The sequence below is a fragment of the Dipodomys ordii genome, unplaced genomic scaffold (assembly GCF_000151885.1).
Source record: "Dipodomys ordii isolate 6190 unplaced genomic scaffold, Dord_2.0 Scaffold298, whole genome shotgun sequence".
In the NCBI taxonomy this organism is placed as follows: Eukaryota; Metazoa; Chordata; class Mammalia; order Rodentia; family Heteromyidae; genus Dipodomys; species Dipodomys ordii.
The window spans coordinates 133038-146242 of NW_012267514.1; the positions used below are offsets into that span (position 1 = coordinate 133038).

The 13205-nt window shown below is 35.2% G+C and overlaps 1 pseudogene; it reads right to left on the reverse strand.

Moving 5' to 3' along the window:
* Positions 1-8774: 8774 nt before the first annotated feature.
* On the reverse strand, positions 8775-11679 carry LOC106001414 (annotated as a pseudogene).
* Positions 11680-13205: the final 1526 nt, after the last annotated feature.

Sequence of the window (13205 nt, forward strand, 5' to 3'; positions counted from 1 at the left end):
AAAGTGGGATATTATTTCAATTAAAATCATTATTAGGATAATGCCATTTTGGGGCTAGAACAAATACAAGCAATTTAATATTCACACCTTTGTTTCTAATACCACTCTAATAAAAAGGTCATGGAAGAAATGTTTATTTCCTAGTGGTAAAAAAAGAAGTAAGTGACAAAATTCACATGCACAATCATGGGTTTATTCACTTGGGATATGGGTGAATTGAGAGACTATATAAGGCCTAAATCTATAAGAAGTTTGAGCATCTAAATAAACAGCATTGCAGCAAATGTACATATATAGTATAATTTCATACTCCACAAATACACACAGGAATGTCAATATGTCAGTGTGTGTGTATACCAGAGATCATACAGTCACCAATAATACAATAAAAATGAATTACCAGCGGGAAATAAAAGAAAAAATACTCTGTGAATAAATTTCATAATTTTACTTATGTATGTACTCTCAAAGACTTATAATTTAACTCCTTTTATTTTTACTATGATGTGACATAGTGTTATACAGGAGGCCCTGTTAACCACACAAAGGAAATACAATCAAGATACGAATGATTCCAGCAAATGTGTTGATATGGTGCTAACATGTGCCCATTGACATGACTGGATGAAAATGATACTTCACTTCTTTGAATGTTTTCACTCACACAGATTTATTCTCATACTTGGAGTAAAATACCAAAGAAAGTACACTCAAAGACTTAAGCTAAGTCTATAGCTGCCAAGGTCATCAAAACCCAGAGAATATAAAGCAACTATCATTGTCAAGATATGTGAAAGAAAATGTATGAGTATATCAGTGTTTTCCTGTATGGAGCTGAGGGCTGTGAAGAAAAATAAAATGAATTATAAATATCAGGGTAAAGCACAAATCATATTTAGTAATCATTTTGAAAAATGTCTCATACTAATTTGAAATGACAAGTTGAGAAATTAAGTGTGAGTATATAGAAACTCTGTACACTTTTCACAGATATTCTGAAAATCTATTTAAAAAATTTTAAATGTTAGAGAAAAATGTACTATTATGTAAAAGTGGCTTTAGTCTATGGGATACTCAAGGGGCTTTAAATAGTTAAACAATTTTATAGCTAAGTATTAGAATGTATAACATTTACAATAACACAGCGTGTTAGAAAAGAATATTATCTATCACCAATTATTACTTCTTCTTGTTGAATTTAAATCATGTTTCATTTTGAGGAATACAATTATTATTCTTACTACTTAATATCTGGGTAGCATATCACATACCATCTGATCACAATGTTTAACAAGCATTGTCCTTTCCCACCTACAGATGCTTTTATATTCAAATGCTGAAACTCTTTATCCAGTGAATAACCCAATACTACACCTCATTCCACTCAATAACAATAATTCTACAGCAATCATCTGTGACTTTGACTATTAAAGGTACATCATATAACCCATTCAACATTTGTGCACCCATGTTTTGTGACACTGCATGTGCTCAGCACTCACCACTATGTTATCATTTCCTGACTATCAACATTGAATGATAAACCAGGAAGTTCATGTAATACATTTACATGTATTATAGGCATGAGAGTAGAAATCCCTGTTCAAATGTAAATATCAAGTAAGATTTTTGCATACTGGGAAATGAATAATCTCTATAATATGATGATTTTTTATTACATTTTGAAGCAGAACACAGCAGTCAAATCATTTTATAAAGCCATGGGATGTACACCCATAAGTTCATAATTCTTCTTTATCATCATTACATTAATTTGCAAACTTAGTAAAATAGTAGATATCACTGCAAGTGTGAAATGACACTGCATTGTGAATTGGAGCCGTATTTCCTGATTATTAGTGACCAACTGTTTAAACCATAGAAACTTAACTTCACTTGTGGACAAGTATTATCTGCCTTTAGGGAGAAAAGTTTAAATTATTATTTTTTTTATTTTTTTACATTTTTTATTGTGAAAATACCATACAGAGGAGTTATCATTACATGGGCAAGGTAATGAGTACATTTCTTAACAAGCATTATGGCCTCCTCCTTTGTTTCCCCTTCCCATCCCTTCCCCTTCCCCCCTGTCCCCCACCAAAGTTGTAAAGTTCATCTTTTGACATAAGATCTTGTACATCTCATTGTTGCAATGGGTCCACCTGTATCCCTATTTAAACAATTTGTTTTTTCCCTTCCCCTCCACAAAGTATACTGACATCAAATACAGTGAAAACAAGGGTAAACAATGCTGCAATAAGCATAGTTGTGCTGGTAGCTTTAGTATGGTCTTCTTTGTGATCATTTGGGTAAATGCCCAAAAGTGGGATTGCTGGGTCATAGGGGAGCTCTATGTGGAGTCTTTTGAGGAACCTCCATACTACATTCCAAAGTGGTTGAACAAGTGTACAGTCCCAACAACAATACAGTAAGGTTCCCTTCAGTCCACATCCCCTCCAACATCTGTGGTCATTAGAGTTCTTGATTATAGACATTCTAACTGGAGTGAGGTGGTAGCTCAATGTTGTTTTGGTTCTCATTTCTTTTATGGCTAGGGAGGTTGAACATTTCTTCATGTGTCTATTGGCCATCTTTCTTTCCTCTTCAGAGAAGTGTCTCTTTAAGTCTTTAGCCCACTTATTTATTGGGCAGCTGTTTCTCTGAGGATTTGTTGTTGGGGGATTTAATTTTTTGAGTTCCAGGTATATTTTAGATATGAGACCCTTGTCCATTGTATGGCTAGTGAGGATCTTCTCCCAATACGTAGGCTTTCTATTGATCTTGCTAGGTATGTCCTTTGGCATGCAGAAGCTCTGCAATTTCATGCAATCCCTTTTGTCCAACCTTTGTTTGATTTGTTATGTTTCTGGGTCTCTATTAAGCAAATTTTTGCCTGTGCCAGGAAGACCTAGGGTTTCTCCTATTCCATCCTGTGATGTTTTCAGAGTGTTTGCTTTGACACCGTGGTCTTTGATCCATTTGGAGTTGATTCTGGTGCAGGATGATATATAAGGTTATCTACCTTTAGTTTTCTACAAGCAGTTAACCAATTTTGCCAGCACCATTTACTGAAGAGGCTGTCTTTCTTCCATTCTATTTTTTTAGTTCCCATATTGAAGATTAGATGGCTATACGTCTTTAGGTTCATTTCTGGGTTTTCAATTATATTCCATTGGTCCTGAGGTCTCTTCTTGTGCCAGTACCAAGCTGTTTTAATTACTATGGCTTTGTTTGAAATTTGGTATTGATATTCCTCCATCCCTGTTCTTTCTGTTAAGGATCGTTTTTGCTATTCGGGGTCTTTTATTGTTCTATATGAATTTTTGGACTGCCTTTTCTATTTCCTTGAAGAATGAGGTTGGAATATTGATAGGTACTGCATTGAATTTGTAGATAGCCTTGGGAAATATTGCCATTTTCACTATGTTGATCTTTCCAATCCAGGAGCATGGGAGTTTTTGCCACTTTCTAAGTTCTGTTTTGATTTCCTTTTTCAGGTTTTTAAAGTTTTCATCATAGAGGTCCTTCACTTCTTTGGTTAAGTTAATTCCTAGGTATTTTATTTTTTGTGGGGCAATTACAAATGGAGTTGCTTTCGTGATTTCAGCCACGCTTTTCTCATTGTTGGCATACAGAAAAGCCATCGATTTTTGAGGGCTAATTTTATACCCTGCTAATTTACCTTGAGTAATTTGGGAGCGGAGTTCATGCGATTCTTTAAATACAAGATCATGTCTATAACACAGAGAGCGAGTTTTACTTCTTCTTTCCCTATTTGGATCCCCTTTATGTTTGCATCTTGTCTTATTGCTGTAGCTAGGCATTCTAATACTAGATTGAAGAGAAGTGGAGAGAGTGGACATCCTTGGCTCATTCCTGAGTTTAAAGGAAATGGCTTTAGTTTTTCACCATTGAGTATGATGCTGGCGGTAGGTTTGTCATATACAGCCTTTATTGTATTGAGGAATGTTCTGTGGATTCCTAATTTTTCCAGAACCTTCACCATAAAGGGGTGTTGTATCTAGTCAGATGCTTTTTCTGCATCTATTCACATAACCATGTGTTTATTATCCTTGCTCTTGTTGATATGATGAATTATGTTAATTGATTTGTGTATATTGAACCAGCTTTGCATCCCTGAAATGAATTCTGTTTGATCATGGTATTTGATTTTTTTGGATGAATTGTTGAAATCAATTGGCCAAAATTTTGTTGAGAAGTTTTACATCAATATTCATCAAAGAAATGGGTCTATAGGTCTCTTTCTTTGATGAGTCCCTGCATGGTTTTGGGATGAGGGTTATTATGGTTTCATAGAATGAGTTCGTTAATGAACTTTTTCTTTCAATTTCATTGAAGAATTGAAGGAGTATTGGTGTGTGTTCTGCTTTGAAAGCCTTATAGAATTCTGCTGTAAATCCATCTGGTCCTGAGCTTTTCTTAGATGGGAAGTCTCTTATTGATGTTTCTATTTCAATGCTTGATATGGGCCTGTTAAGGTGGTTTACCTCATCTTGGTTTGGTTTCGGCATGTCAATATTTGCTAGGAAAAGGTCCATTTCTGCCAAGTTCTCACACTTCTTAGCTTAAAGGTTTGAGAAGTATTCCCTTATAATGTTCTGAATCTTGGTTGTTTCTGTGGTGATGTTTCCATTCTCATCTCTGAGTTTATTTATTTGGTTGTGTTCTCTTCTTTTTTAATAAGATTTGCTATGGGTTTGTCTATTTTGTTAAGTTTTTCGAACAACTAGCTCTTTGTTTTGTTGATTCTTTCTATAGTTTTTTTGAATTCTAATTCACTTAATTCTGATTTATTTCTTTCCATCTACTGGATTGGGGTTTATCTTACTGCTCTTTTTCAAAGAGGCTCAGATGTCTCATTAAATTGTTGATTGCAGATCTCTCCAATTTTGTGGAGAGCTGCAGGAGCCGCGACCAAAGACGGCTGCAAAAGCAACATTGTAGCTAAAATGGCGGGGCCGCGTGGCGCGGCTCCGACCTAAGATGGCGCGGGCTCCTGCCTTCCGTCTTCCCCGTGACGAGTGCTCTCTGTAAAAAACAACTCCTTATATGGCTATGACCTGGCTCCTAGTTTGCTTCCGTGTTTGCAGCCCTATCAGTATATGCCACATGGCGCTTCAGGATTGGCCATCCAGGAGGCTTATAACCGGAGCACGGGGGCGGATGGGAAGGAGAAACAAGGAGAAGCAGGAAGAAGCGGGCAGGAGAGAAGTAGGAGAAAAGAAGCTGTAAACAAGGCCCTGAATAAACCGTCTGAAAGAAGAACCTGTTGTCGCGTCATCCTTGCGGGTCGAGGCGGTCGCGACACAATTTGTCAATGTAGAAACTCAGAGATATAAACTTTCCTCTGAGTACTACTTTTGCTGTGTCCCAGAGGAGCTGGTAGTTTGTGTGTTCATTTTTGTTGAATATCATGAACACTTGAATTTCATTTCTAATCTCTTCCATGACCTACTGGTGGTTCAAGTGTGTTGTTCAGCCTTCATGTGTTACAGGACTTTCTTTGGTGGCTTTTGGTGTTGAGTTCTAATTTTATTCCCTTGTGGTCAGAGAGAATGCAAGGTATAACTTCAATGTTTCTGAATTTGGACAAGTTTGCTTTGTGACCTAAAATGTGGTCTATTTTGGAAAATGTTCCATGTGCTGTTGTGAAGAACATTTATTCTGATGCTGCTGGGTGAAATATTCGGTAGATGTCTATTAAATCTAGTTGATCTATGCAGTTGTTTAGGTCTGCGTTTTCTCTGTTGAGTTTTTGCCGAGTTGATTTATCTAGTGGGGATAGTGGTGTGTCAAAGTCCCCAACAATTAATGTCTTTGTATCTATGTGAGATTTGAGAGAAAGTAGTGTTTCTTGGATAAATTTAGGTGTTCTGTTGTTTGGAGAATAGAGATTTAGAATTGTATTATCTTCCTAAAGGAGAGATCCCTTAATTAGTATGTAGTGACCTTCTTTGTCTCTTCTAAATAATTTTAATTTGAAGTCTATTTTATCTGATATTAGGATTGCAACTCCTGCCTTTTTATGTGGGCTGTTTGCTTGGTAGATTTTGTTCCTGCCTTTCACATTCAAAATATGTTTGTTTTTATGGGCAAGTGTGACTCCTGAAGGCAGCAGATAGAAGGATCTTCCTTTTTAATCCAACTGGACAGTCTATGTCCCTTAATTGGAGAGTTAAGCCTGTTAATGTAAAGGGATAGGACTGAGAGGTATTTGGGAGTTACTGCCATTTTATCCACCTTCTTGGGGGCTGTGGCAACTGGGTTCTTCCTACTGTTTTTGGATCCTCAGTTAGGCCACTAAATCTCAAGTAAAGATGAAGAATCAGGAGAATTTTAACACTTTGGACATTTTGATTTATTTTTAAATTTTTTATACATTTTGCTTTAACAGAGCCTTACAATTGTATAAGATTACAGGGGCATTGTGAGAGTTTTTTTTTTTTTTTTGTCAGTCATCGAGCTTGAACTCTGGGCCTAGGCGCTGTCCCTGAGCTCTTCAGCTCAAGGCTAGCACTCTACCACTTGAGCCACAGTGCCACTTCCAGTTTTCTAGTTACTTGGAGATAAGAGTCTCACTGACTTTTCCTACTGTGCTGACTTTGAACCACTATCCTCAGATTTCAGTCTCCTGTGTAGCTAGGATTACAGGTATGAGCCACCAACACTCGGCAACATTGTGATTTTTATAATAAATTTTTTCAATGAGCAGAATGGCATAACTAGCCTGTTACCTTGAACAAATGTTACTTCTTTGCAGTGAAGTATTCAAAATTGTTTCTGTTAGGCATTTGGAAGTAAACCAATGGTTCTGCTCAAGAATATCTACCCTGTATAACACAGGAGGTATGGAGAGAAGAATGAGGAATGGGTACATGGTAAATTTGGATTGGGTGTGTGAAACCAGGGAGGATTCTGGACCCTTTGTTTTCTAACAGTGAGAAAATTCATGAAGCTTTGTCCATTTGCATACAGACATTCATGCAAGCTTCTCATACAACATCAAATTTGAAAGATTAGCAAGAGACAAGAAATAGTTTGGTTGTTACTGTGTCCTGCTTATGTAATATGAAATTATATTTTAATATCTTTATGGATTCATATTTACATTATTCTGAAAGCATATTTAAAGAGTAATAGGGAACATTGAGCTTATTTGCAACGAGGGCACATAGATTGCCACTTGTGAATATGGGATTGGGAACATTGACAGATTTACTTTTTAGTATGTGAAGGTGTGCCATGCCCCTCCACGGCCCATATTAGAGTCAGAAATAGGTAATATGATGACATTTTGTGTTCTCTTGATGGAGACGCTCATGAACATAAAATGTATATCCTAGACAGGCATTGTTGGCTCATACCTACAGTTCTAGATATTCAGGAAGCTGGGATCCGATTATACTGGTTTCACACCAGCCTAAGCAGGAAATTATGTGAAACTCTTGTCGTCAATTAACTACCAAGAAGTGCCATAAGTGAAGCTGTGGTTCATGTGGTAGAGTGTTAGCCTGGAGAAAAAGAAGCTCAGAGATAGCACGTAAGCCCTGAGTGCAATCCTCAGGACTGACAAAAACACAAAAAGTACATCATATTCCCTTGCATTAGTCGTTATCATATACAGTAGTATTTCTGAGTGTCTTTGTGTTTGAACTACAAATTGAAGTACAGAAATATAGAACAGCATTTGATCATGAGATTATGAGATGGTTATCAATACATACATCCATAAATACCAGATTATTGGAAATAATACATTGTTCAAAAGCACCCTAATAAGCTGACATTAAAATTCCAAAGGGAAATTATTATATCTGACTTTATCCCTTGACTATCTACATTTAAAATTCACTTACTATGTGGAAGAAAAAATAATGTTTCTCTTATCATCTATGATATCTAAGTTAGCACAGCATCTGAGAAGTGAACCTGTAAGCAGGTCATCAGAGCTGACCTGGGAAGCTAACTTGTAGTTGGTTAAGATGGTGTTTCAGGATCTGCAATACTATCTTTCCCAGTAAATAATCCCATGAGCAAGCATAATTAACAAAATATCTAGCTCTTTCTCTTTTGAAGTTAATCACCAATTTCCTTCCATATACTCCTTCTCCTTATGTTGCTGTCTTCTTCATTCTTACCCTGCATATTTTACATATTCCTCTTATTTTCTTCTCCCACTCCTTTGTGAAAACCACTATGAAAATCTCCAAGATAGTAAACCACTTGGTGTTGTCTCAAAAAATTCAACATAAGGTCATCATTCCTAGTGTATCCACATGATTGTGAGAGCATTGCAGAGAAGGATGCAGGTTTTCTTATGACTTTCAAGTTTTTGTTAAAACTTTAAATTTTTTCACAGTTTTGCATTATTTTAGATATCTCCACTGAGTCCGGCAAATTTAAAATTAGCCTTTTATGTGCATCCTTTTCAATTCTTATATGGAAGATGAATGACTTTATTTCAGTCAATATTCTTATGGCTTATTCTTATGATCACATACAAAAACAATTAAATAAAATCTGGAAAGTAAGTCAGAACTAATGGGATTTAATTCTAATACATAATCAATCATTTTGCAAATAGGTATAAATAAGTGTAACAGATGATTGAAAAAGATGGTAATAATTTAGACACATATTTCCAGATATTTTAACAACTGTTTTCCTAATGCCTAGGAAACTTTATGTGATTTTCTATGCAATATAAATAACTTGCTAGGGTAGAATAATTGAGAAGCCTCATATTTTGCAAATCATAGCTTTTTCATGGCATTTTTCACTAATGCATTTCTCAGAATATAGATAAGAGGATTGAGCAAGGGTGTACCAATTGTATAAAACACAACTACCATCTTATCTACTGGAGAGTTAGTTGGTGGGCATGTGTAAATAACTATCAGGGGACAAAAAATATGACAACCACAATAAAGTGAGAAGTGCAAGTGGACAGGGCTTTGCACCTTCTTTCAGCACTGTGGTTTCTCAGAGAGTATAAAATGACAGCATAGGAAGTCAGCAGGATCATAACACATACCATGCATATAGCTCCACTATTAGAAACAACTAGCAAATTGATCACATAGTTGTCCATTCAGGCAAGTTTCAATAAGGGCTGCAAGTCACAGAAATAGTGATCGATTACCTTGGGGCCACAGAAGGGTAATCTCAAAGCCAGGAAAATCTGTGCCAAAGAATGAATGCAAGATCCCACCCAGGCCATCATTATTAAAATTCCACAGACACGCTGGCTCATGATGGTTGTGTATCTCACAGGCTTGCAAATGGCCAAATAACGATCAAAGGCCATGAGGATGAGCACAAAGATTTCCATGCACCCAAAGAAATGGGTGGCAAAAAGTTGGGTCATAAACTTATTGTAAGGTACTGTATTCTTTTTTTATTTTAGTATATATTTTTATTGTAAAGATATTATACAGAGGGGTTACAGTAACATGAGTAAGGTAAGGAGTACATTTCTTATCAGGCATTGTTACCTCCTCCTTTGTTTTTCCCCTACCATCCCTTCCCTTCCCACCTCCCCAACTCCTCCCTCTCCCTGGGAAAATGGTAAAGTTCATTTTTAACTGTATTTTTTTTGTCTTTTCTTTTTTGGTACTGGGGATTGAACCCAGGACGTTGTGCTTGCTAGGCAAGCGCTTTGCCACTGAGCTACATCCCAGCCCTAAAGTTCATTTTTAACATAGTGTCTTGTCTAACTCATTGTTACAATAGGTCAACCTGTATCCTTATTTCAGCATTTTGTTATTTCCCTTTCCTTCCCCAAATTAGAAAAATGTATAAATAAGATGAAGGGCCCCAGAATCAAATTCAGTGAAAACGGGTTATACCATGGGGGAAGACCACGCAAAAGAAACAAAAAAAACCTACATAGTACATTATAAATACATTAAAAACGACTTGCACGATTGTCTCTATCTTGCAGTTCCTTTCACTTAGCATCATCTTACATGATTGTATGTACATAGCTTTTGACCTTTTCTACTTGTCCTAGACATATACTAGTTATTGCAAATAAGGGAAACCATGGGGCCTATGTTTCTTTTGGCCTGGCTTACTTCACTTAATATAATTTTTCCAAGTCTTTCCATATTCTAACAAATAGGGAGATGCATTCTTTCTGAGGGAGGCATAGAATTCCATTGTATAAATATACCACATTTTCTTGATCCATTCATCTACTGAGGGGCATCTGTGTTGGTTCCATTTTTAGGCATGGTGAATAATGATGCAATAAACATAATTGTGCTGGTAGCTTTAGTATGGCTTTGTTTGTGATCTTTTGGATAAATTTTGTTTTTAATGTACAGCATCGTTTGTGATCATTTGGTTATTTTTTTTGTTTTTAACATGCTATGTGATTTTTTTGTTTCCTTTTATGTTCTTCCCCCTATGGTACATCCTCTGTTGTCACTGTACTTAATTTTGGTACCCTGCATCTTGTATATACATTTGTCTAATTTGGGGATGAGAAGGAGAATAACAAAATGCTGAAACAAGGACACAGGATGACCCATTGCAACAATGACAACCACAAGACAGTATATTGGAAATAAACTTTACAACTTTGGGGACAGGGGAGGAGTGAGGGAAGAGAGGGAGGGAAGGGATAGTGGGAGAACCACAAGGGAGGGGGTAACAATGCTGGACAAGAAATATACTCATCACCTTACTCATATAACTGTAATTCCTCTTTACAATAAAATAAATTTTTAAAAGGAAAAATGTTTTAAATGGGAAGTGAACTACTCCTTTAGGAAAACATAACCCAAAGAACTTAACAATAAATATAATTAAGAACTGAGTGCTGAGAATTACATAGCCATTGGCTTTATCTATATGCTCTATATTTAAGTACAAAAGTATCTATATTTAAGTACAAAAGTAAAGCACAAAATTACAAAACAATTTTGAGAATTTTCAAAAAGTATTCATGAAGAAGAATTCATTTCCATCCATGGTCTTAAAGAAAAAAATGGGACATTAGTTTGCCTTTAGAGTACAATATAGTATACGATGGGTGGGTGATAAAACCACAGCATAATTACTTTAGAAATAATATTGGTTTTTGATAGTTCTGAGTCTGGAATCAGAAGATTCAGTACATGTTCTGGTATCATCAATTACTAGCTTTGAAAATCTGGCTAAGTTTCTAATAACTGTGAATGTCAATGACTATTTTTAAGATACAGCTAATTGTTGGATTATCCTAATGATTGGAATGAAGCAGGTATTCATATAAAGTAGACTACTAACAGCATGAATACAAAAGAAGAAGGAAGAAGAGAAATCTATTAACACCAAAGTACTATTTACCAATAGAGCTGAAGATTATGAGTAATATGACAAGAATGGAATACTTAGCACATTTTCTCTATTGCCATATGCATTCATGAAAAAATGGGTAAAACACAGAGCATGTTTCCAGGAATTGTAGGCACATAGGAAATGAACTAATCAACAATAATAAATCATTTGTTACTGTTTAAGTTTTCTCACTCTCTGCTGAGGCTCATCTAAAGGTACAGAGAAATGAGAAATAAAAACAATGTGACTGAATTTATTATTTTGGAGCTTGCACAAAATTCAGAGCAGAGGAAATTATTTTCTGACGTGTTTCTCATCACGAAGCAAAATCATATTTAGTAATGATTTTGACAAATGCCTTACACTAATTTGACATGACAAGTTGAGAAACTAAGTGTGAGTGTATGGAAACTTTCTGTCACCTTCCCCAAATGTTCTGAAAATATAAATTTAATTAAAATTAATTTTTAAATGATAGAGAAAAATGTACCATTATGTGTAAAATTGGCTTTAGTCTATTGGATACTCAGGGTGTACTAATATGTAAACAACTTTTCATTTAAGTATAGGGACGTATAACATTTATAAAAACACAACATGTAAGAAAAGAATATTATTCTATCACCAATTATTATGTATTCTTGTTGAATTTCAGTTGTGGTTCAATTTTTAGGAATATAATTAATATTCTTACCATTTATATGTATAGCACATTGCATGACATCTAATCTCACTGTTTAACAATCATAGCCCTACAGAAATATTTTAATTTTGAATGATGAAACTCTTGGTCCTTTAAATATCCCACTATTGTACCTCACTTCTGTCCCCGATAATCATAATTCTACAACAGTTGTCTAGGACTTTGAGGAGTCCTAGACAATTTAGCTCAATTGAGCTAAACCACTCAGCATCTATTCACTCCCATTTTGTGTCACTTCATGGACTCAAAATTCACAAGTGTGTCACCATTTCCTGAGTTTTGACACTGAATGATATTTCAGGTAGTTCATATCATACATTTGGTTTATAAATTCATATGTTGTTATCTTTAAATGTAAGGAAAACTGATTCTGCTCAATATTTTCCATTCATCAGTGAAAAATAAAATTAAAAATGAAGTGGTGTCTGGTAATATTTACTACAGACAAAATAATTTTCATACACTGTAATCAATGAATAAGGAAAGCTCAAATACAAGTTGTGGGAAATAAAGCACCTAATAGTTCGTTATGTGAATCACAATATGGAAACCTTAAGGGCAATTCAATGAATCTATATGAATCTTTTATAAAAACAACACCAATAGAGAAAGTGTATGCTGCAGCAGTGTTTGCTCCCTAAACCCAATAATGAGGGACAACTGGAATTTTGAGTGACAAAGATTAATTTATTGTGTTCTTATCATCAGATTTACAGACAATCGATCATGCAATGAGTGACATGAAAAAATCTTCTACACTTTTTTCTCTCTGGTCCCAGAAAAAAGGCTGCACACTAGTATACTTAATATTTTAATTTAATTTTGTAGCATGTTAATTTTCTTAGGTTCTTCCTAAGGGTCAGAGTTCTATTCTCATTTTAGCTTGAAAGTGCCAACCACATAAAAAGTGAAATATTTGAAGAGTATAACAGTATATTAAAACATATCACAAATTTCTCTCATTTATAGTTATTATCAGATATCAACAAATTTGAATACTATAACACAAGAATTTCCTGTAGGTCAGCACTATGAATGATAAAATAAATCAAACAGTTTTGACACACAGATTTAATAGGTTCTAGTAGAAATGATCAGGAGAAACTAATCTATTGGAAATATGTTATATAAAGAAATGAATGCAGAGAACTACATC